Source organism: Bombina bombina, chromosome 8 (assembly GCF_027579735.1).
Source record: "Bombina bombina isolate aBomBom1 chromosome 8, aBomBom1.pri, whole genome shotgun sequence".
NCBI classification, from domain to species: domain Eukaryota; kingdom Metazoa; phylum Chordata; class Amphibia; order Anura; family Bombinatoridae; genus Bombina; species Bombina bombina.
This window is the reverse complement of record NC_069506.1, coordinates 221,632,264-221,659,109: the sequence shown is the minus strand read 5'-3', so window position 1 is coordinate 221,659,109 and position 26,846 is coordinate 221,632,264.

Below are 26,846 nucleotides of genomic sequence, written 5' to 3'. Positions count from 1 at the left end.
GGTGACGTCACGCGCAACTTTATTTATACTTAACAATGTTAAGTATAGGAGGAGGGGGTATGCTGCTTAGAAGCCTGTATCTCAGGCATCTAAGCAGCTACAGACCCCCAAGACCCACTGTTGGAAAAGTAATTGCATACCCTTTCAAACAGTGTAAGTCTTGGGGTTCTGTAAAAAAAAAAAAAAAGTAAAAAAATTATTTTTTTCAAAAATTAAAAAAATAAAAAATAACATAGAAAATATTAGCACCCAGGCGGGAAAGTGCTTAGCACTCAAAGGGTTAAACAACTTTCCCAATTTACTTTTATCACCAATTATGCTTTGTTCTCTTGGTATTATTAGTTGAAAGCTAAACCTAGGAAGTTCAAATACTAATTTCTTAGACATTGAAGACTGCCTCTAATCTGAATGCATTTTGACCACTAGAGGGCATTAGTTCATGTGTTTCATATATATAACATTGAGTTCATGCACGTGAAGTTACCCTGGAGTGAGCATTGATTGGCTAAAATGCAAGTCTGTTAAAAGAAATAAAATAAAGGGGCAGTTTGCAGAGGCTTAGACACAAGGTAATCCACAGAGGTAAAAAGTGTATTTGTATAACAGTGTTGGTTATGCAACTGGGGACTGGGTAATAAAGGAATTATCTTTCTTTTTAAACAACAAAAATTCTGGTGTTGACTGTCCCTTTAAATATGCACTTCAGCAAAATTATACCATGAGAACAAAGAAAATTTCATACTATCAGAAAAAAATATTTGGTAAAATTGTATGCTCTGAAATGGGTTTTATGCCCCTTTAAAGAGTGATGGAAGCCCAAATTAAGCACAATTGAGACAGAGCTACATCTTGCATTCTACTGCTGTTAACAAATTCACCTCTTTCTCTTAGTATCCTTTGTTTAAACTGAACTTCTTTCCGTGGCAGCATATCTAGAGCGAGTGTGTACACGTCTTGAGAACTATATGTACAACATTTTTATAAATATTGTTGCAAACGCTGCTGGGATACGCAGATATGTACATTTGATAAAGGAAGTTAAAGGGACATGAAACCAAATTTTTTTCTTTCATGATTCAGACAGAGCAAGCAATTTTAAGCAACTTTCTAATTTACTCCTATTATCATTTTTTCTTCATTCTCTTGCTATGCTTTGTTGAATGAGCAGCAATGCACTACTGGTTGCTGACTGAACACATGGGTGAACCAATGACAATCGGTATATGTATGCAACCACCAATCAGCAGCTAGATAAACATTTCAGCAAAGGATAACAAGAGAAAAAAGCAAATTAAATATTAGAAGTAAATTAAAGTTGTTTAAAATTATATTCTCTATCTGAATCATGAAAGAAAAATTTGGGGTTTCATGTCCCTTTAACTGACAGATATTTTTTAAATTCTACACTCTGTGTGAATCATTAAAGTTTAATTTCCATTCCCATGTCCTTTAATTATTTTGGAATTGTGTTTGTTTTTGACATTTTAGTACCTCTCTATCCAGCCCCCCACTGGGAGCATAATTTTTTTCTAAACATTCTTGTTTACATAGCTTTTCTATAGCCAGTACTTAAGTATTGATATTTTCAGTATAGGTGTGGATACAACTGACAAAAGCGGTTATTTCAAATGACAAAATCAAGATAAAGGAGCTATATGTAAACAATTTAATGCACTTGAAACAAAGGAAAAAAATCCGGCACCCCAGTAAAATTCAATTTCTTTATTGTGATAAGTCCATTACAATGGTACTAAGCTGAAACATACATCTTTTGAGCATTGGGATTTGAATTTGTGGCGCCTCTGTTTTCTTCATTTTTCAGATCATCTTTTTCCAGGATTCGACCATCCTTTCCTTTGACAGAGTGCTGCCTCTCTTTTAGATATTATAGACTATTGTTTTTCTTGTATTGGCTTATTGTACATTATGTACATTTTATTGTTATAGCATTGGTTAGGAAGCGCCCCCTATGGGAGCGTTGCACTAGTGCAACTTTCTCATTTTCTAACTCCATTTCCTTACCCTATTCTTTAAAAAAAACAAGACTATCCTAACCCCCCAAATATAAACATAAGGCTAAACCTCAAATGTTATACTCACCATCTTGAATCCGGTTCCTTTTGGGGGCAGCGATGGGTCCACAGTGGGCGCATGGAGGTGGCAGTCCTCTAGCCGTGGTCCTCTGGTGGCGGTCCCCTGTCCTGTGGCGGCGCTCCTGGACCCTCTTGGACATTCCTTTTCTGATCTTCCACCCGACCATCTTCATACTTCATACTGTCACTGCAGCACACTAAAGATTGAATGCAATGTCCCCCCTTGTATAAGGGTGCTCTTGCATTTCTACTTGTAATATGAGTGTAAGTTAACGCAATTGCAATATTGCATATCTTGCTTGCGTTAACGTTACTGCTCCATTTGTAATCTAGGCCATTATGGGCAGAGTTGTAATAGGGGTCAATATGCTAAGCAAGTATTTATAAAGCCCCAGATTACGAGTAGAGCGCTAACAGTTATGCAGGTGTTTACCTCTCATATTACAAGTTGAAATAAACGTGATTGCTTGAGCATAATTGCAATTTATGCTAGAATGATTACTGCATCCTCAGAGCTCTGGTTAACTGTTTCGGGGGGGGGGGGGAAGTGTCATAAAACACATCGAATATACATTACGAGGTACAGTTACACCCATATTAGCACTGTCTAATAAATTATTCAAAAATAAAAAAAGCACAAAAAAGTTATAAGAGCTCAAAGATATGAGGTCTCAGGTGTTAGAGAAAAAAGGCAGTCAAAGGGCTTTAACATTGAGATACATACATATACTGTACATGTCTAGAGATGTGTATAAATATATATATATATATATATGTACTGTATTTACAAACATATATACACACATGAATAAATATGTACACACACACATATATATATATATATATATATATATATATATTTATATATATATATATATATATTAGTGTTACTGTGAGAGTGTTACACAACCCCATTTTTGGCAGCCAGTTTACTTGCCAATATTAGAATCCCAATTTCATCTGCATATAGCAACCATATTAACATATCACGGAGTGGTGTTTAATGCGACATTACTTTATTTGTAGGTTGCCACACTGGTTGACATTCAGCATTCATATTTATAACATCCATATAGCCCTTTCCCATTATATTGATTTTTAATTTGGTTATTGTGTCGCTTTCAATAATATTATACAAGGGCACACGTCCCATAGTAGGATGTATAATAAACAATGAATCATTTATCTTGTGTTATAATTATAAGAGACACGTACAACAAATAAAGACACCACTCGCATAATTGTTTTTTTTTATTATTTTATAATTGTTTTTATTTATTTTTCCCCATATTTTAATTATTTTATCATAATAAAAGTTATGTTTTATTATTTGTTTCCTTGAATATGGGGATATAATAATACATTATTAGTGGTATTTATGGTTAGGTGTGCTATGTAGTATACACTATCCTATGTAATATATAATATATTTACTGTAAATATTTCACATTCCAATGTTCTGCACATATTATTTATAAATAGATATTCCTATATATATCTATATATATCTATTTAGCTCTGCAGAATCTGTTGGCGCTCTACAAATACCTGATAATAGTAAATAATAATAATAATAATAATACCTATATTATTATTATTGGCTATTTGTAGAGCGCTATAAACATATGTGGAATACAAGGAAACATTTATAGGGATCAAATGGGTAAAGGGGACCTGCAAAGAGTCACACTCTCTCTATATATATATTTATATATGTATACTATATATACATATATTTTACCAAAAAACATCAGATATATGTAGGATTATGTATTTATGAATACATAGAACATATTCTTCTATGTGAAGAACATTGGAGTGTAAAATATTCATATTTTAATGTTGGGTTAGAATATGCGATCCGGTTTACGTGCGAGTAGGGTGTTAGGTTTTTGCTGCCGTGTTTTTGCTCCATTGACTTCTATGGGTGAATACATTAACACACGTGATATCCTAACTTCGGCTGTTTGCGCGCATTGGGTCAGGGCTCGTGCGAAAACTTTGTAGTTTCAGCTTGTAATAAAAGCGCTACCCGATGCACGCAAAAAGCTTACTTCTAGCGGAGTTAGCATGTGAGTGGGAGTGTTAAATACCGCTCCACTTGTAATCTGGCCAAAATTATGAGAAAGCTGTTATTAAACTTTTATAATCTGTTTAGACAGATATAGACATTAAGTTACAATCTTCCTCTTCTTCCTCATCATCTCAAATGTTATTTCCTATACTAGTTTATTTAACGTTTATTGTTAAACATTGCAGTCTAATAGGACCATGATAATTGAAAAATTACATGCTCTAATTCTTTAATGAATGTAGTTTTAAGACTGGTGGCCCTGCACTGCTATGTGTTTAACCCCAGCAAAGGAGTTAAATACACAGTAGAAGTACCGCTTGAGACCAGCAGAGCACTGATCCAGTCATCAATGCTAGTTGTACGGTTAAACTGTGTAAGTAGCACTACTGATTGGATCAGCAGCAGTTTCCGCTCAGGACTGGCAGTGCTCTGTGGATGCTTAGCAGTACTTCTACTGTGTGTTTAATCACTTTTGTTTGCTAAACACATAGTAGTGCATAAAATTAAGTTATGACAATGTAGTTGTCTTAGAACAACCTGAGTGTAACTGTTTTAATCTCAATAATGTTTCAATATTATTTTGTTAAATTTTACTTTCAGCCGCTCTTAAAGATAAATATTGAAGCTGACAAAGTGTTTATTACATGTTTAAATAGTGCTGTGCCATGACCATAACGTGCAATTTATTAATACAAGATACTATAACAATTTTCAACAATTTTCTTGACTCAAAGTTCTATAATATATCTCTCATTTAAAAAAAAAAAAACAATTGGGGAAACACCCAAATGGAAATAGTATAAATCTATTTTTCATTACAAATTAAAGTTACAATTTGCAAAATAACATACGCCTAGATTTAGAGTTCTGCGGCCAAAGGGGTGCGTTAGCTACACTGGCTTTTTTCTGGCCGCACCTTTTAAATACCGCTGGTATTGAAAGTTCACAGAATGGCTCCAAAAAAGGAGCGTATAGCATATTTACCGCAACTTCAACTCTCGATACCAGTGGTGTTTAGGACGCGGCCAGCTTCAAAAACGTGCTTGTGCACGATTCCCCCATAGAAAACAATGGGGCTGTTTGAGCTGAAAAAAAACCTAACACCTGCAAAAAAGCCGCGTTCAGCTCCTAACGCAGCCCCATTGTTTGCTATGTGGAAACACTTCCTATGTCTGCACCTAACACTCTAACATGTACCCTGAGTCTAAACACCCCTAACCTTACACTTATTAACCCCTAATCTGCCACCCCCGCTATCGCTGACCCCTGCATATTATTTTTAACCCCTAATCTGCCGCTCCGTACAGCCCCGCCACCTACATTATCCCTATGTACCCCTAATCTGCTGCCCTAACATCGCCGACCCCTATATTATATTTATTAACCCCAAATCTGCCGCCCCCAACGTCGCCTCCACCTAACTACACTTATTAACCCCTAATCTGCCGACCGGACCTGAGCGCTACTATAATAAATGTATTAACCCCTAATCCGCCTCACTCCCGCCTCAATAACCCTATAATAAATAGTATTAACCCCTAATCTGCCCTCCCTAACATTGCCGACACCTAGCTTCAAGTATTAACCCCTAATCTACCGACAGGAGCTCACCGCTATTCTAATAAATTTATTAACCCCTAAAGCTAAGTCTAACTTTAACCCTAACACTCCCCTAAATTAAATATAATTTAAATCTAACGAAATAAATTAACTCTTATTAAATAAATTATTCCTATTTAAAGCTAAATACTTACCTGTAAAATAAACCCTAATATAGCTACAATATAAATTATAATTATATTATAGCTATTTTAGGATTTATATTTATTTTACAGGTAACTTTGTATTTATTTTAACCAGGTACAATAGCTATTAAATAGTTAAGAACTATTTAATAGCTAAAATAGTGAAAATAATTACAAAATTACCTGTAAAATAAATCCTAACCTAAGTTACAATTAAACCTAACACTACACGATCAATAAATAAATTAAATAAACTACCTACAATTATTTACAATTAAACCTAACACTACACTATCAATAAATAAATTAAATACAATTCCTACAAATAAATACAATTAAATAAACTAACTAAAGTACAAAAAATAAAAAAGAACTAAGTTACAAAAAATAAAAAAATATTTACAAACATTAGAAAAAAATTACAACAATTTTAAACTAATTACACCTACTCTAAGCCCCCTAATAAAATAACAAAGACCCCCAAAATAAAAAATGCCCTACCCTATTCTAAATTACAAAAGTTCAAAGCTCTTTTACCTTACCAGCCCTGAAAAGGGCCCTTTGTGGGGCATGCCCCAAAGAATTCAGCTCTTTTGCCTGTAAAAAAAAACATACAATACCCCCCCCAACATTACAACCCACCACCCACATACCCCTAATCTAACCCAAACCCCCCTTAAATAAACCTAACACTAAGCCCCTGAAGATCTTCCTACCTTATCTTCACCTCGCCGGGTATCACCGATCGGTCCTGGCTCCAAAATCTTAATCCAACCCAAGCGGGGGCTGGCGATCCATAATCCTGCGGCTGAAGAGGTCCAGAAGAGGCTCTAAAGTCTTCATCCTATCCGGGAAGAAGAGGCGATCCAGACCGGCAACTATCTTGATCCAAGCGGCATCTTCTATCTTCATCCGATGAGGAACGGCTCCATCGTGAAGACCTCCAGCGCGGATCAATCTTCTTACTCCAACGTCCAACTGAAGAATGACGGTTCCTTTAAGGGACGTCATCCAAGATAGCGTCCCTCGAATTCCGATTGGCTGATAGGATTCTATCAGCCAATCGGAATTAAGGTAGGAATATTCTGATTGGCTGATGGAATCAGCCAATCAGAATCAAGTTTAATCCGATTGGCTGATCCGATCAGCCAATCAGATTGAGCTCGCATTCTATTGGCTGATCGGAACAGCCAATAGAATGCGAGCTCAATCTGATTGGCTGATTGGATCAGCCAATCGGATTGAACTTGATTCTGATTGGCTGATTCCATCAGCCAATCAGAATATTCCTACCTTAATTCCGATTGGCTGATAGAATCCTATCAGCCAATCGGAATTCGAGGGACGCCATCTTGGATGACGTCATTTAAAGGAACCGTCATTCGGCGAGTAGGCGTCGGTTGAAGAGGTTGGATCCGCGTCGGTTGGAAAGAAGATGGCTCCGCTCCGCTCCAGAAGAAAGAAGATTGAAGATGCGGCTTGATAGAAGACTTCATCCCGATGATGGACTTCCGACTTCAGCCCGATGATGGAGTTCTTCAGCCGCCGCTTGGATCCAGACTTCAGCCCGAGGATGGACGTCACTCTTCAGCCCCCCGTTTGGGCTTGGATCAAGACATCGGAGGCTCTTCTGGACAGATCGGGACCCGGTGTGGTGAAGACAAGGTAGGAAGATCTTCAGGGGCTTAGGTTTATTTAAGGGGGGTTTGGGTTAGATTAGGGGTATGTGGGTGGTGGGTTGTAATGTTGGGGGGGGGGGTTATTGTATGTGTTTTTTTTTACAGGCAAAAGAGCTGAATTCTTTGGGGCATGCCCCGCAAAGGGCCCTGTTCAGGGCTGGTAAGGTAAAAGAGCTTTGAACTTTTTTAATTTAGAATAGGGTAGGGCATTTTTTTATTTTGGGGGGCTTTGTTATTTTATTAGGGGGCTTAGAGTAGGTGTAATTAGTTTAAAATTGTTGTAATATTTTTCTAATGTTTGTAAATATTTTTTTATTTTTTGTAACTTAGTTCTTTTTTATTTTTTGTACTTTAGTTAGTTTATTTCATTGTATTTATTTGTAGATATTGTATTTAATTAATTTATTGATAGTGTAGTGTTAGGTTTAATTGTAATTTAGGTTAGGATTTATTTTACAGGTAATTTTGTAATTATTTTAACTATTTTAGCTATTAAATAGTTCTTAACCATTTAATAGCTATTGTACCTGGTTAAAATAAATACAAAGTTACCTGTAAAATAAATATAAATCCTAAAATAGCTATAATATAATTATAATTTATATTGTAGCTATATTAGGGTTTATTTTACAGGTAAGTATTTAGCTTTAAATAGTAATAATTTATTTAATAAGAGTTAATTTATTTCGTTAGATTTAAATTATATTTAACTTAGGGGGTGTTAGTGTTAGGGTTAGACTTAGCTTTAGGGGTTAATCCATTTATTACAGTAGCGGCGAGATTCGGTCGGCAAATTAGGGGTTAATAATTGAAGTTAGGTGTCGGCGATGTTAGGGAGGGCAGATTAGGGGTTAATATTATTTATTATAGGGTTATTGAGGCGGGAGTGAGGCGGATTAGGGGTTAATTACTTTATTATAGTAGCGGAGCGGTCCGCTCGGCAGATTAGGGGTTAATAAGTGTAGGCAGGTGGAGGCGACGTTGAGGGGGGCAGATTAGGGGTTAATAAATATAATATAGGGGTCAGCTGTGTTAGGGGCAGCAGATTATGGGTACATAAGGATAACGTAGGTAGCGGCGCTTTGCGGTCGGCAGATTAGGGGTTAATTATTGTAGGTAGCTGACGACGACGTTGTGGGGGGCAGGTTAGGGGTTAATAAATATAATATAGGGGTCGGCGGTGTTAGGGGCAGCAGATTAGGGGTACATAAGTATAACGTAGGTGGCGGTCGGCAGATTAGGGGTTAAAAATTTTTTAGCGAGTGGCGGCGATGTGGGGGGACCTCGGTTTAGAGGTACATAGGTAGTTTATGGGTGTTAGTGTACTTTGGAGCACAGTAGTTAAGAGCTTTATAAACCGGCATTAGCCCAGAAATCTCTTAACTACTGACTTTTTTCTGCGGCTGGAGTTTTGTCATTAGATTTCTAACGCTCACTTCATCCACGACTCTAAATACCGGCGTTAGAAAGATCCCATTGAAAAGATAGGATACGCAAATGACGTAAGGGGATCTGCGGTATGGAAAAGTCGCGGCTGAAAAGTGAGCGTTAGACCCTTTAATGACTGGCTCCAAATACCAGAGGGCGGTAAAAACCAGCGTTAGGAGCCTCTAACGCTGGTTTTGACGGCTACCGCCCAACTCTAAATCTAGGCCATAGTGAATAGTGAGATTGTTTGGAAAGGCTGGAGAGTCTGGAGTGGGCTGTTAGAAAACTGGACAGGATACCGTTGTGTGCAAAATAGAATTTCAACAGTCAATACCAGAGCTCTTATAAAGTTGATTATGACCTCTAGTGTTCACAAATATAACTTGCAAGTCCTATTGCAGAATTAGTATTTTAGTCCCAATAGATTTCATACTTTAACAAAGCTACAATTTTGTTTAAAATTCATACATATTTTTGTTATCAGCAAACTGATGATGATGTTAAAGTGGAGAGAGTGATCTGGGTAAGTACTGTTAGTCAGGGGGGAAGAGGAGGGGTTCACAAATAACTCTTATACACAATTATTTGTTGTTTCACCCCACAAGTTAATAACACCTTTATTGTAAAGAGGAGATGTATTCTGTGTATGGTAACTCTATGAACAAATGTGACCTGTGCACTTGATCTATAATAACTTCTCTCTAGATACATATACTAAACAGCAGGTAGATTCAAGCTTAAAGGGCCATAATACCCAAATGTTTAAACACTTGAAAGTGATGCAGCATAGCTGTAAAAAACTGACTAGAAAATATCTCCAGAACATCTCTATGTAAAAAAGAAAGAAATTTTACAGCAAAAAGTTCCTCAGTAGCCACCTCCCATTGTAAAGGATTTCTAAGCAGCATTTTAGTGTGTCTGTCCTAGGACAGCTTAGGGGATGAGCCTCGTGAACTCTCATATTATTTCACCAATCAGGTAAAGGAAGCTTACTATGAAATCTCTTGAGAGTTAAGTCAAATCTCATGAGATCACAGTAAGAGTTCATGACCTCAGCACTGATGCTGATTGGCTGCTGTTCATTTCTTCATTTTTTTTTATTTTTACCTGCAGCTGGGAGCAGGTGAAGTATAACTTTTTACACAGAACTTACTCTGCTGAGCTGAGGAGATTGTGAGGTAAAATATCTTCCTTTTTTACATAGAGATGAGTATTATGTTCCTTTAAGGTACATGAAACGCAAACATTTTCTTTCATGATACAGAAAAAGCATGTGATTTTAAACAGCTTTCTAATTTACTTCTATTATGAAATTTTCTTCATTTCCTTGGTATCTTTTGTTAAAAAGCAGAGACATAAGTGCAGGAGCCGGACCATGTTTGGAACACTATATGGCAGCAGTTTCGCACAAATTTTATCCATTTGCAAGATAACTAGATGTCAGCACAATTTCCTGCCATGTAGTGCTACCTAGGTATCTCTTCAACAAAGAATACCATGAGAATGGAGAAAATGTGATAATAGAAGTAGAATGGAAACGTTTGTAAAATGGTTTGCTCTGTCTGAATCACACAAGACATTTTTTGGGTTTCATATCCCTTTACTTTTAGTAAACACAAGTGCTACATAAGAGACAAGCGGTTACATTTAGTAAACACAAATGCTACATAAGAGACAAGCTGTTACTTTTAGTAAACACAAGTGCTATATAAGAGACAAGCTGTTACATTTAGTAAACACAAGTGCTACATAAGAGACAAGCGGTTACATTTAGTAAACACAAATGCTACATAAGAGACAAGCTGTTACTTTTAGTAAACACAAGTGCTACATAAGAGACAAGCTGTTACTTTTAGTAAACACAAGTGCTACATAAGAAACAAGCTGTTACATTTAGTAAACACAAGTGCTACATAAGAGACAAGCTGTTACATTTAGTAAACACAAGTGCTACATAAGAAACAAGCTGTTACTTTTAGTAAACACAAGTGGTACATAAGAAACAAGCTGTTACATTTAGTAAACACAAGTGCTACATAAGAGACAAGCTGTTACTTTTAGTAAACACAAGTGCTACATAAGAGACAAGCTGTTAATTTTAGTAAACACAAGTGCTACATAAGAGAAAAGTGGTTACTTTTAGTAAACACAAGTGCTTCATAAGAGACAAGCTGTTACTTTTAGTAAACACAAGTGCTACATAAGAAACAAGCTGTTACATTTAGTAAACACAATTGCTACATAAGAGACAAGCTGTTACATTTAGAAAACACAAGTGCTACATAAGAAACAAGCTGTTACTTTTAGTAAACACAAGTGGTACATAAGAAACAAGCTGTTACATTTAGTAAACACAAGTGCTACATAAGAGACAAGCGGTTACTTTTAGTAAACACAAGTGCTACATAAGAGACAAGCTGTTAATTTTAGTAAACACAAGTGCTACATAAGAGAAAAGTGGTTACTTTTAGTAAACACAAGTGCTTCATAAGAGACAAGCTGTTACTTTTAGTAAACACAAGTGCTACATAAGAGAAAAGTGGTTATTTTTAGTAAACACAAGTGCTACATAAGAAACAAGCTGTTACATTTAGTAAACACAAGTGCTACATAAGAGACAAGCTGTTACTTTTAGTAAACACAAGTGCTACATAAGAGAAAAGCTGTTACTTTTAGTAAACACAAGTGCTACATAAGAGAAAAGTGGTTACTTTTAGTAAACACAAGTGCTACATAAGAGACAAGCGGTTACTTTTAGTAAACACAAGTGCTACATAAGAGACAAGCGGTTACTTTTAGTAAACACAAGTGCTACATAAGAGACAAGCGGTTACTTTTAGTAAACACAAGTGCTACATAAGAGACAAGCAGTTACATTTAGTAAACACAAGTGCTACATAAGAAACAAGCTGTTACTTTTAGTAAACACAAGTGCTACATAAGAGACAAGCGGTTACTTTTAGTAAACACAAGTGCTACATAAGAGACAAGCTGTTACATTTAGTAAACACAAGTGCTACATAAGAGACAAGCTGTGACATTTAGTAAACACAAGTGCTACATAAGAGACAAACTGTTACATTTAGTAAACACAAGTGCTACATAAGAGACAAGCTGTTACTTTTAGTAATCACAAGTGCTACATAAGAAACAAGCGGTTACATTTAGTAAACACAAGTGCTACATTAGAGAAAAGCTGTTACTTTTAGTAAACACAAGTGCTACATAAGAGACAAACGGTTACATTTAGTAAACACAAGTGCTACATAAGAAACAAGCTGTTACTTTTAGTAAACACAAGTGCTACGTAAGAGACAAGCGGTTACATTTAGTAAACACAAGTGCTACATAAGAGACAATTTGTTACATTTAGTAAACACAAGTGCTACATAAGAGACAAGCTGTTACATTTAGTAAACACAAGTGCTACATAAGAGACAAGCTGTTACATTTAGAAAACACAAGTGCTACATAAGAGATAAGTGTTTACTTTTAGTAAACACAAGTGCTACATAAGAGACAAGCGGTTACTTTTAGTAAACACAAGTGCTACATAAGAGACAAGCGGTTACATTTAGTAAACACAAGTGCTACATAAGAGACAGTTGTTACAAGTGCTACATAAGAGACAAGCAGTTACATTTAGTAAACACAAGCGCTACATAAGAGACAAGCTGTTACTTTTAGTAATCACAAGTGCTACATAAGAAATAAGCGGTTACATTTAGTAAACACAAGTGCTACATAAGAGAAAAGCTGTTACATTTAGAAAACACAAGTGCTACATAAGAGATAAGTGTTTACTTTTAGTAAACACAAGTGCTACATAAGAGACAAACGGTTACATTTAGTAAACACAAGTGCTACATAAGAAACAAGCTGTTACTTTTAGTAAACACAAGTGCTACGTAAGAGACAGGCGGTTACATTTAGTAAACACAAGTGCTACATAAGAAACAAGCTGTTACTTTTAGTAAACACAAGTGCTACGTAAGAGATAAGCTGTTACTTTTAGTAAACACAAGTGCTACATAAGAAACAAGCTGTTACTTTTAGTAAACACAAGTGCTACGTAAGAGACAAGCGGTTACATTTAGTAAACACAAGTGCTACATAAGAGACAATCTGTTACATTTAGTAAACACAAGTGCTACATAAGAGACAAGCTGTTACATTTAGTAAACACAAGTGCTACATAAGAGACAAGCTGTTACATTTAGAAAACACAAGTGCTACATAAGAGATAAGTGGTTACTTTTAGTAAACACAAGTGCTACATAAGAGACAAGCGGTTACTTTTAGTAAACACAAGTGCTACATAAGAGACAGTTGTTACTTTTAGTAAACACAAGTGCTACATAAGAGACAAGCTGTTACTTTTAGTAAACACGAGTGCTACATAAGAGACAAGCGGTTACATTTAGTAAACACAAGTGCTACATAAGAAACAAGCTGTTACATTTAGTAAACACAAGTGCTACATAAGAGACCAGTGGTTACTTTTAGTAAACACAAGTGCTACATAAGAGACAAGCTGTTACTTTTAGTAAACACAAGTGCTACATAAGAGACAAGCAGTTACATTTAGTAAACACAAGTGCTACATAAGAAACAAGCTGTTACTTTTAGTAAACACAAGTGCTACATAAGAGACAAGCTGTTACTTTTAGTAAACACAAGTGCTACATAAGAGAAAAGCTGTTACTTTTAGTAAACACAAGTGCTACATAAGAGAAAAGTGGTTACTTTTAGTAAACACAAGTGCTACATAAGAGACAAGCGGTTACTTTTAGTAAACACAAGTGCTACATAAGAGACAAGCGGTTACTTTTAGTAAACACAAGTGCTACATAAGAGACAAGCAGTTACATTTAGTAAACACAAGTGCTACATAAGAAACAAGCTGTTACTTTTAGTAAACACAAGTGCTACATAAGAGACAAGCGGTTACTTTTAGTAAACACAAGTGCTACATAAGAAACAAGCTGTTACTTTTAGTAAACACAAGTGCTACGTAAGAGACAAGCGGTTACATTTAGTAAACACAAGTGCTACATAAGAGACAAGCTGTTACATTTAGAAAACACAAGTGCTACATAAGAGACAAGCGGTTACTTTTAGTAAACACAAGTGCTACATAAGAGACAAGCGGTTACTTTTAGTAAACACAAGTGCTACATAAGAGACAGTTGTTACAAGTGCTACATAAGAGACAAGCAGTTACATTTAGTAAACACAAGCTGTTACTTTTAGTAATCACAAGTGCTACATAAGAAATAAGCGGTTACATTTAGTAAACACAAGTGCTACATAAGAGAAAAGCTGTTACTTTTAGTAAACACAAGTGCTACATAAGAGATAAGTGTTTACTTTTAGTAAACACAAGTGCTACATAAGAGACAAATGGTTACATTTAGTAAACACAAGTGCTACATAAGAAACAAGCTGTTACTTTTAGTAAACACAAGTGCTACATAAGAAATAAGCGGTTACATTTAGTAATCACAAGTGCTACATAAGAGATAAGTGTTTACTTTTAGTAAACACAAGTGCTACATAAGAGACAAATGGTTACATTTAGTAAACACAAGTGCTACATAAGAAACAAGCTGTTACTTTTAGTAAACACAAGTGCTACGTAAGAGACAAGCGGTTACATTTAGTAAACACAAGTGCTACATAAGAAACAAGCTGTTACTTTTAGTAAACACAAGTGCTACGTAAGAGACAAGCGGTTACATTTAGTAAACACAAGTGCTACATAAGAGACAACCTGTTACATTTAGTAAACACAAGTGCTACATAAGAGACAAGCTGTTACATTTAGAAAACACAAGTGCTACATAAGAGATAAGTGGTTACTTTTAGTAAACACAAGTGCTACATAAGAGACAAGCGGTTACTTTTAGTAAACACAAGTGCTACATAAGAGACAAGCGGTTACTTTTAGTAAACACAAGTGCTACATAAGAGACAGTTGTTACTTTTAGTAAACACAAGTGCTACATAAGAGACAAGCTGTTACTTTTAGTAAACACGAGTGCTACATAAGAGACAAGCGGTTACATTTAGTAAACACAAGTGCTACATAAGAAACAAGCTGTTACATTTAGTAAACACAAGTGCTACATAAGAGACAAGTGGTTACTTTTAGTAAACACAAGTGCTACATAAGAGACAAGCTGTTACTTTTAGTAAACACAAGTGCTACATAAGAAACAAGCTGTTACTTTTAGTAAACACAACTGCTACATAAGAGACAAGCTGTTACATTTAGTAAACACAAGTGCTACATAAGAGACAAGCGGTTACTTTTAGTAAACACAAGTGCTTCATAAGAGACAAGCGGTTACTTTTAGTAAACACAAGTGCTTCATAAGAGACAAGCGGTTACTTTTAGTAAACACAAGTGCTACATAAGAGACAAGCTGTTACATTTAGTAAACAGAAGTGCTACATAAGAGACAAGCGGTTACTTTTAGTAAACACAAGTGCTACATAAGAGACAAGCGGTTACGTTTAGTAAACACAAGTGCTACATAAGAGACAAGCTGTTACTTTTACTAAACACAAGTGCTACATAAGAGACAAGCTGTTACTTTTAGTAAACATAAGTGCTACATAAGAGACAAGCGGTTACTTTTAGTAAACACAAGTGCTACATAAGAGACAAGCTGTTACTTTTAGTAAACACAAGTGCTACATAAGAGACAAGCTGTTAGATTTAGTAAACACAAGTGCTACATAAGAGACATGCGGTTACTTTTAGTAAACACAAGTGCTACATAAGAGACAAGCTGTTACATTTAGTAAACACAAGTGCTACATAAGAGACAAGCTGTTACTTTTAGTAAACGCAAGTGCTACATAAGAGACAAGCTGTTACATTTAGTAAACGCAAGTGCTACATAAGAGACAAGCTGTTACATTTAGTAAACACACGTGCTACATAAGAGACAAGCTGTTACTTTTAGTAAACACAAGTGCTACATAAGAGACAAGCTGTTACTTTCAGATATAGCAGAACAGACACATTTCTGACAATTATCTCTATAATGATTGCCAAATGTATTCTGTAAGGTATGTAAACAAGCGAGAAGTTAAAGTCAAAGTAAACTTTGACGAATCTGTGCCCAGTTTTTAAAAATCCTATTAAAAACAGGGGCACTTTCATTCATCAAAGTTTACATTTCACCGTATTTGTTAAAATACTTATCTCTTCTTTTTGAAAGCCAGACCAGCGATTCCCCCGCCTGCCGCTCGTCTCTTCATACGTCAGAAATGAAGAATCCGGCTTCCTCCAGTCACAGCATGGCCTCAGGCAATGTTTGCTCTGGAGGGAAGCAGTGATTGGAGGATGCCGGATTCTTAATTTCTGACGTAAGAAGGGACAAGCTGCAGGTGGGGGTTCGCTGCTCCGGCTTTCAAGAAGAAAACGTAAGGATTTTTAAAGACCTGGCACACATTCTTCAAAGTTTACATTCATTCACTTTAAGGATTATATTTGATTGGGCAAAAGTGGCATACTCAGAAACCAATTATCTAAATTTGCCCTTCCTGGGGAGATTATATAAGAAGTATTGGCAGTACTGTGCGGTCCCTCTAAGAATTGTATAAAGGCAAATTTTAGCTTGGAGGCTGTCTAATTTGCTATGCAGAATTTCGAATTTGAAGGACAGACACATGCATTGCAATATAATGCTAACAAATAGGTTAAGTTGCCATTACTTAAAGGAATATGAAACCCAAATATTTTCTTTTGTGATTCAAACAGAGCATACAATGATTATAAAGTTTCCAGTTTATTTCTACTATCATATTTGCTTTGTTCTCATTGTGTTCTTGGTTGAAGAGATACCTAGGTAGGTGTCTGGAGCACTAAATGGTAGGAAATAGCACTGCCATCTAGTGCTCTTGCAAATTGATAACATTCTTGCAAAACTGCTGCCATATAGTGCTTCAGACATTGTCAGGCTCCTGATCTTACGTCCCTCCATTTCAACAAAAGGTACCAAGAGAGCAGAGAATATTTGATATTAGAAATAAATTAGAAAGTTGTTTAAAATCCCATGCTGTATCTGAATCACAAAATAAAACATGTGGGTTTCATGTCTCTTTAAACAAACGGGTACTAAAATTATCTGTCCCTGACTCTCAAAATCCTCATCTCTATAATTTATACATGGACTGCAGAACAAATACTCTTGATCAGACCTCTGTATACCCACAACTAATCTCTATATACCCATATACAGCCGAACGGACACATATCTGACCTCTGTATACCCACAACTAATCTCTATATACACATATACAGCCGAACGGACGCATATCTGACCTATGTATACCCACAACTAATCTCTATATACACATATACAGCCGAACGGACGCATATCAGACCTCTGTATACCCACAACTAATCTCTATATACCCATATACAGCTGAACGGACGCATATCTGACCTCTGTATACCCACAACTAATCTCTATATACATATATACAGCCGAACGGACGCATATCTGACCTCTGTATACCCACAACTAATCTCTATATACCCATATACAGCGGAACGGACGCATATCAGACCTCTGTATACCCACAACTAATCTCTATATACACATATACAGCCGAACGGACGCATATCTGACCTCTGTATACCCACAACTAATCTCTATATACACATATACAGCCGAACGGACACATATCTGACCTCTGTATACCCACAACTAATCTCTATATACACATATACAGCCGAACGGATGCATATCTGACCTCTGTATACCCACAACTAATCTCTATATACATATATACAGCCGAACGGACACATATCAGACCTCTGTATACCCACAACTAATCTCTATATACACATATACAGCCGAACGGACACATATCAGACCTCTGTATACCCACAACTAATCTCTATATACACATATACAGCCGAACGGACGCATATCAGACCTCTGTATACCCACAACTAATCTCTATATACACATATACAGCCGAACGGACACATATCTGACCTCTGTATACCCACAACTAATCTCTATATACACATATACAGCCGAACGGACGCATATCTGACCTCTGTATACCCACAACTAATCTCTATATACACATATACAGCCGAACGGACGCATATCTGACCTCTGTATACCCACAACTAATCTCTATATACACATATACAGCCGAACGGACGCATATCTGACCTCTGTATACCCACAACTAATCTCTATATACACATATACAGCCGAACGGACGCATATCTGACCACTGTATACCCACAACTAATCTCTATATACACATATACAGCCGAACGGACACATATCTGACCTCTGTATACCCACAACTAATCTCTATATACACATATACAGCCGAACGGACGCATATCTGACCTCTGTATACCCACAACTAATCTCTATATACCCATATACAGCCGAACGGACGCATATCTGACCTCTGTATACCCACAACTAATCTCTATATACATATATACAGCCGAACGGACACATATCTGACCACTGTATACCCACAACTAATCTCTATATACACATATACAGCCGAACGGACACATATCTGACCTCTGTATACCCACAACTAATCTCTATATACACATATACAGCCGAACGGACACATATCTGACCTCTGTATACCCACAACTAATCTCTATATACACATATACAGCCGAACGGACGCATATCTGACCTCTGTATACCCACAACTAATCTCTATATACCCATATACAGCCGAACGGACGCATATCTGACCTCTGTATACCCACAACTAATCTCTATATACATATATACAGCCGAACGGACACATATCTGACCACTGTATACCCACAACTAATCTCTATATACACATATACAGGGAGTGCAGAATTATTAGGCAAGTTGTATTTTTGAGGATTAATTTTATTATTGAACAACAACCATGTTCTCAATGAACCCAAAAAACTCATTAATATCAAAGCTGAATAGTTTTGGAAGTAGTTTTTAGTATGTTTTTAGTCATAGCTATTTTAGGGGGATATCTGTGTGTGCAGGTGACTATTACTGTGCATAATTATTAGGCAACTTAACAAAAAACAAATATATACCCATTTCAATTATTTATTTTTACCAGTGAAACCAATATAACATCTCAACATTCACAAATATACATTTCTGACATTCAAAAACAAAACAAAAACAAATCAGTGACCAATATAGCCACCTTTCTTTGCAAGGACACTCAAAAGCCTGCCATCCATGGATTCTGTCAGTGTTTTGATCTGTTCACCATCAACATTGCGTGCAGCAGCAACCACAGCCTCCCAAACACTGTTCAGAGAGGTGTACTGTTTTCCCTCCTTGTAAATCTCACATTTGATGATGGACCACAGGTTCTCAATGGGGTTCAGATCAGGTGAACAAGGAGGCCATGTCATTAGATTTTCTTCTTTTATACCCTTTCTTGCCAGCCACGCTGTGGAGTACTTGGACGCGTGTGATGGAGCATTGTCCTGCATGAAAATCATGTTTTTCTTGAAGGATGCAGACTTCTTCCTGTACCACTGCTTGAAGAAGGTGTCTTCCAGAAACTGGGAGTAGGACTGGGAGTTGAGCTTGTCTCCATCCTCAACCCGAAAAGGCCCCACAAGCTCATCTTTGATGATACCAGCCCAAACCAGTACTCCACCTCCACCTTGCTGGCGTCTGAGTCGGACTGGAGCTCTCTGCCCTTTACCAATCCAGCCACGGGCCCATCCATCTGGCCCATCAAGACTCACTCTCATTTCATCAGTCCATAAAACCTTAGAAAAATCAGTCTTGAGATATTTCTTGGCCCAGTCTTGACGTTTCAGCTTGTGTGTCTTGTTCAGTGGTGGTCGTCTTTCAGCCTTTCTTACCTTGGCCATGTCTCTGAGTATTGCACACCTTGTGCTTTTGGGCAATCCAGTGATGTTGCAGCTCTGAAATATGGCCAAACTGGTGGCAAGTGGCATCTTGGCAGCTGCACGCTTGACTTTTCTCAGTTCATGGGCAGTTATTTTGCGCCTTGGTTTTTCCACACGCTCCTTGCGACCCTGTTGACTATTTTGAATGACACGCTTGATTGTTCGATGATCACGCTTCAGAAGCTTTGCAATTTTAAGAGTGCTGCATCCCTCTGTAAGATATCTCACTATTTTTGACTTTTCTGAGCCTGTCAAGTCCTTCTTTTGACCCATTTTGCCAAAGGAAAGGAAGTTGCCTAATAATTATGCAAACCTGATATAGGGTGTTGATGTCATTAGACCACACCCCTTCTCATTACAGAGATACACATCACCTAATATGCTTAATTGGTAGTAGGCTTTCGAGCCTATACAGCTTGGAGTAAGACAACATGCATAAAGAGGATGATGTGGTCAAAGTACTCATTTGCCTAATAATTCTGCACTCCCTGTACAGCCGAACGGACACATATCTGACCTCTTTATACCCACAACTAATCTCTATATACACATATACAGCCGAACGGACACATATCTGACCTCTGTATACCCACAACTAATCTCTATATACACATATACAGCCGAACGGACGCATATCTGACCTCTGTATACCCACAACTAATCTCTATATACACATATACAGCCGAACGGACACATATCAGACCTCTGTATACCCACAACTAATCTCTATATACACATATACAGCCAAACGGACGCATATCTGACCTCTGTATACCCACAACTAATCTCTATATACACATATACAGCCGAACGGACACATATCAGACCTCTGTATACCCACGACTAATCTCTATATACACATATACAGCCGAACGGACGCATATCTGACCTCTTTATACCCACAACTAATCTCTATATACACATATACAGCCGAACGGACACATATCTGACCTCTTTATACCCACAACTAATCTCTATATACACATATACAGCCGAACAGACGCATATTTGACCTCTGTATACCCACAACTAATCTCTATATACACATATACAGCCGAACGGACACACATCTGACCTCTTTATACCCACAACTAATCTCTATATACCCATATACAGCCGAACGGACACATATCTGACCTCTTTATACCCACAACTAATGTCTATATACACATATACAGCCGAACGGACGCATATTTGACCTCTGTATACCCACAACTAATCTCTATATACACATATACAGCCGAACGGACGCATATCAGACCTCTGAATACCCACAACTAATCTCTATATACACACATATACAGCCGAACGGACGCATATCAGACCTCTGTATACCCACAACTAATCTCTATATACACATATACAGCCGAACGGACGCATATCAGACCTCTGTATACCCACAACTAATCTCTATATACACATATACAGCTGAACGGATGCATATCAGACCTCTGTATACCCACAACTAATCTCTATATACACATATACAGCCGAACGGACACATATCAGACCTCTGTATACCCACGACTAATCTCTATATACACATATACAGCCGAACGGACGCATATCTGACCTCTTTATACCCACAACTAATCTCTATATACACATATACAGCCGAACGGACACATATCTGACCTCTTTATACCCACAACTAATCTCTATATACACATATACAGCCAAACAGACACATATCTGACCTCTGTATACCCACAACTAATCTCTATATACACATATACAGCCGAACAGACGCATATTTGACCTCTGTATACCCACAACTAATCTCTATATACACATATACAGCCGAACGGACACACATCTGACCTCTTTATACCCACAACTAATCTCTATATACCCATATACAGCCGAACGGACACATATCTGACCTCTTTATACCCACAACTAATGTCTATATACACATATACAGCCGAACGGACGCATATTTGACCTCTGTATACCCACAACTAATCTCTATATACACATATACAGCCGAACGGACGCATATCTGACCTCTGTATACCCACAACTAATCTCTATATACACATATACAGCCGAACGGACACATATCTGACCTCTGTATACCCACAACTAATCTCTATATACACATATACAGCCGAACGGACGCATATCTGACCTCTGTATACCCACAACTAATCTCTATATACACATATACAGCCGAACGGACGCATATCTGACCTCTGTATACCCACAACTAATCTCTATATACACATATACAGCCGAACGGACGCATATCTGACCTCTGTATACCCACAACTAATCTCTATATACACATATACAGCCGAACGGACGCATATCTGACCACTGTATACCCACAACTAATCTCTATATACACATATACAGCCGAACGGACACATATCTGACCTCTGTATACCCACATCTAATCTCTATATACACATATACAGCCGAACGGACGCATATCTGACCTCTGTATACCCACAACTAATCTCTATATACCCATATACAGCCGAACGGACGCATATCTGACCTCTGTATACCCACAACTAATCTCTATATACATATATACAGCCGAACGGACACATATCTGACCACTGTATACCCACAACTAATCTCTATATACACATATACAGCCGAACGGACACATATCTGACCTCTGTATACCCACAACTAATCTCTATATACACATATACAGCCGAACGGACACATATCTGACCTCTGTATACCCACAACTAATCTCTATATACACATATACAGCCGAACGGACGCATATCTGACCTCTGTATACCCACAACTAATCTCTATATACCCATATACAGCCGAACGGACGCATATCTGACCTCTGTATACCCACAACTAATCTCTATATACATATATACAGCCGAACGGACACATATTTGACCACTGTATACCCACAACTAATCTCTATATACACATATACAGGGAGTGCAGAATTATTAGGCAAGTTGTATTTTTGAGGATTCATTTTATTATTGAACAACAACCATGTTCTCAATGAACCCAAAAAACTCATTAATATCAAAGCTGAATAGTTTTGGAAGTAGTTTTTAGTTTGTTTTTAGTTATAGCTATTTTAGGGGGATATCTGTGTGTGCAGGTGACTATTACTGTGCATAATTATTAGGCAACTTAACAAAAAACAAATATATACCCATTTCAATTATTTATTTTTACCAGTGAAACCAATATAACATCTCAACATTCACAAATATACATTTCTGACATTCAAAAACAAAACAAAAACAAATCAGTGACCAATATAGCCACCTTTCTTTGCAAGGACACTCAAAAGCCTGCCATCCATGGATTCTGTCAGTGTTTTGATCTGTTCACCATCAACATTGCGTGCAGCAGCAACCACAGCCTCCCAAACACTGTTCAGAGAGGTGTACTGTTTCCCCTCCTTGTAAATCTCACATTTGATGATGGACCACAGGTTCTCAATGGGGTTCAGATCAGGTGAACAAGGAGGCCATGTCATTAGATTTTCTTCTTTTATACCCTTTCTTGCCAGCCACGCTGTGGAGTACTTGGACGCGTGTGATGGAGCATTGTCCTGCATGAAAATCATGTTTTTCTTGAAGGATGCAGACTTCTTCCTGTACCACTGCTTGAAGAAGGTGTCTTCCAGAAACTGGGAGTAGGACTGGGAGTTGAGCTTGTCTCCATCCTCAACCCGAAAAGGCCCCACAAGCTCATCTTTGATGATACCAGCCCAAACCAGTACTCCACCTCCACCTTGCTGGCGTCTGAGTCGGACTGGAGCTCTCTGCCCTTTACCAATCCAGCCACGGGCCCATCCATCTGGCCCATCAAGACTCACTCTCATTTCATCAGTCCATAAAACCTTAGAAAAATCAGTCTTGAGATATTTCTTGGCCCAGTCTTGACGTTTCAGCTTGTGTGTCTTGTTCAGTGGTGGTCGTCTTTCAGCCTTTCTTACCTTGGCCATGTCTCTGAGTATTGCACACCTTGTGCTTTTGGGCAATCCAGTGATGTTGCAGCTCTGAAATATGGCCAAACTGGTGGCAAGTGGCATCTTGGCAGCTGCACGCTTGACTTTTCTCAGTTCATGGGCAGTTATTTTGCGCCTTGGTTTTTCCACACGCTCCTTGCGACCCTGTTGACTATTTTGAATGACACGCTTGATTGTTCGATGATCACGCTTCAGAAGCTTTGCAATTTTAACCCCTTAAGGACCAACGACGTACCCTGTATGTCGCTGGCCTTTTTTGGGGACTTGATTGTTTTATAGCGCGGTCTTGCCACCAGCTTTGAGACTGCTCTATTCCACAAAGCCTGCTGGAGGGAGGGCATCAATAGCGTGTTCTTGCTAGACTTGTGCTATTATGTCCTGAAAAAACCCTTAACGACCAGTGACATACAGGGTACATTGTGGTCATTAAGGGGTTAAGAGTGCTGCAAGATATCTCACTATTTTTGACTTTTCTGAGCCTGTCAAGTCCTTCTTTTGACCCATTTTGCCAAAGGAAAGGAAGTTGCCTAATAATTATGCACACCTGATATAAGGTGTTGATGTCATTAGACCACACCCCTTCTCATTACAGAGATACACATCACCTAATATGCTTAATTGGTAGTAGGCTTTCGAGCCTATACAGCTTGGAGTAAGACAACATGCATAAAGAGGATGATGTGGTCAAAATACTCATTTGCCTAATAATTCTGCACTCCCTGTACAGCCGAACGGACACATATCTGACCTCTTTATACCCACAACTAATCTCTATATACACATATACAGCCGAACGGACACATATCTGACCTCTGTATACCCACAACTAATCTCTATATACACATATACAGCCGAACGGACGCATATCTGACCTCTGTATACCCACAACTAATCTCTATATACACATATACAGCCGAACGGACGCATATCTGACCTCTGTATACCCACAACTAATCTCTATATACACATATACAGCCGAACGGACGCATATCTGACCTCTGTATACCCACAACTAATCTCTATATACACATATACAGCCGAACGGACGCATATCTGACCTCTGTATACCCACAACTAATCTCTATATACACATATACAGCCGAACGGACGCATATCTGACCTCTGTATACCCACAACTAATCTCTATATACACATATACAGCCGAACGGACGCATATCTGACCACTGTATACCCACAACTAATCTCTATATACACATATACAGCCGAACGGACACATATCTGACCTCTGTATACCCACATCTAATCTCTATATACACATATACAGCCGAACGGACGCATATCTGACCTCTGTATACCCACAACTAATCTCTATATACCCATATACAGCCGAACGGACGCATATCTGACCTCTGTATACCCACAACTAATCTCTATATACATATATACAGCCGAACGGACACATATCTGACCACTGTATACCCACAACTAATCTCTATATACACATATACAGCCGAACGGACACATATCTGACCTCTGTATACCCACAACTAATCTCTATATACACATATACAGCCGAACGGACACATATCTGACCTCTGTATACCCACAACTAATCTCTATATACACATATACAGCTGAACGGACGCATATCTGACCTCTGTATACCCACAACTAATCTCTATATACCCATATACAGCCGAACGGACGCATATCTGACCTCTGTATACCCACAACTAATCTCTATATACATATATACAGCCGAACGGACACATATTTGACCACTGTATACCCACAACTAATCTCTATATACACATATACAGGGAGTGCAGAATTATTAGGCAAGTTGTATTTTTGAGGATTCATTTTATTATTGAACAACAACCATGTTCTCAATGAACCCAAAAAACTCATTAATATCAAAGCTGAATAGTTTTGGAAGTAGTTTTTAGTTTGTTTTTAGTTATAGCTATTTTAGGGGGATATCTGTGTGTGCAGGTGACTATTACTGTGCATAATTATTAGGCAACTTAACAAAAAACAAATATATACCCATTTCAATTATTTATTTTTACCAGTGAAACCAATATAACATCTCAACATTCACAAATATACATTTCTGACATTCAAAAACAAAACAAAAACAAATCAGTGACCAATATAGCCACCTTTCTTTGCAAGGACACTCAAAAGCCTGCCATCCATGGATTCTGTCAGTGTTTTGATCTGTTCACCATCAACATTGCGTGCAGCAGCAACCACAGCCTCCCAAACACTGTTCAGAGAGGTGTACTGTTTCCCCTCCTTGTAAATCTCACATTTGATGATGGACCACAGGTTCTCAATGGGGTTCAGATCAGGTGAACAAGGAGGCCATGTCATTAGATTTTCTTCTTTTATACCCTTTCTTGCCAGCCACGCTGTGGAGTACTTGGACGCGTGTGATGGAGCATTGTCCTGCATGAAAATCATGTTTTTCTTGAAGGATGCAGACTTCTTCCTGTACCACTGCTTGAAGAAGGTGTCTTCCAGAAACTGGGAGTAGGACTGGGAGTTGAGCTTGTCTCCATCCTCAACCCGAAAAGGCCCCACAAGCTCATCTTTGATGATACCAGCCCAAACCAGTACTCCACCTCCACCTTGCTGGCGTCTGAGTCGGACTGGAGCTCTCTGCCCTTTACCAATCCAGCCACGGGCCCATCCATCTGGCCCATCAAGACTCACTCTCATTTCATCAGTCCATAAAACCTTAGAAAAATCAGTCTTGAGATATTTATTGGCCCAGTCTTGACGTTTCAGCTTGTGTGTCTTGTTCAGTGGTGGTCGTCTTTCAGCCTTTCTTACCTTGGCCATGTCTCTGAGTATTGCACACCTTGTGCTTTTGGGCAATCCAGTGATGTTGCAGCTCTGAAATATGGCCAAACTGGTGGCAAGTGGCATCTTGGCAGCTGCACGCTTGACTT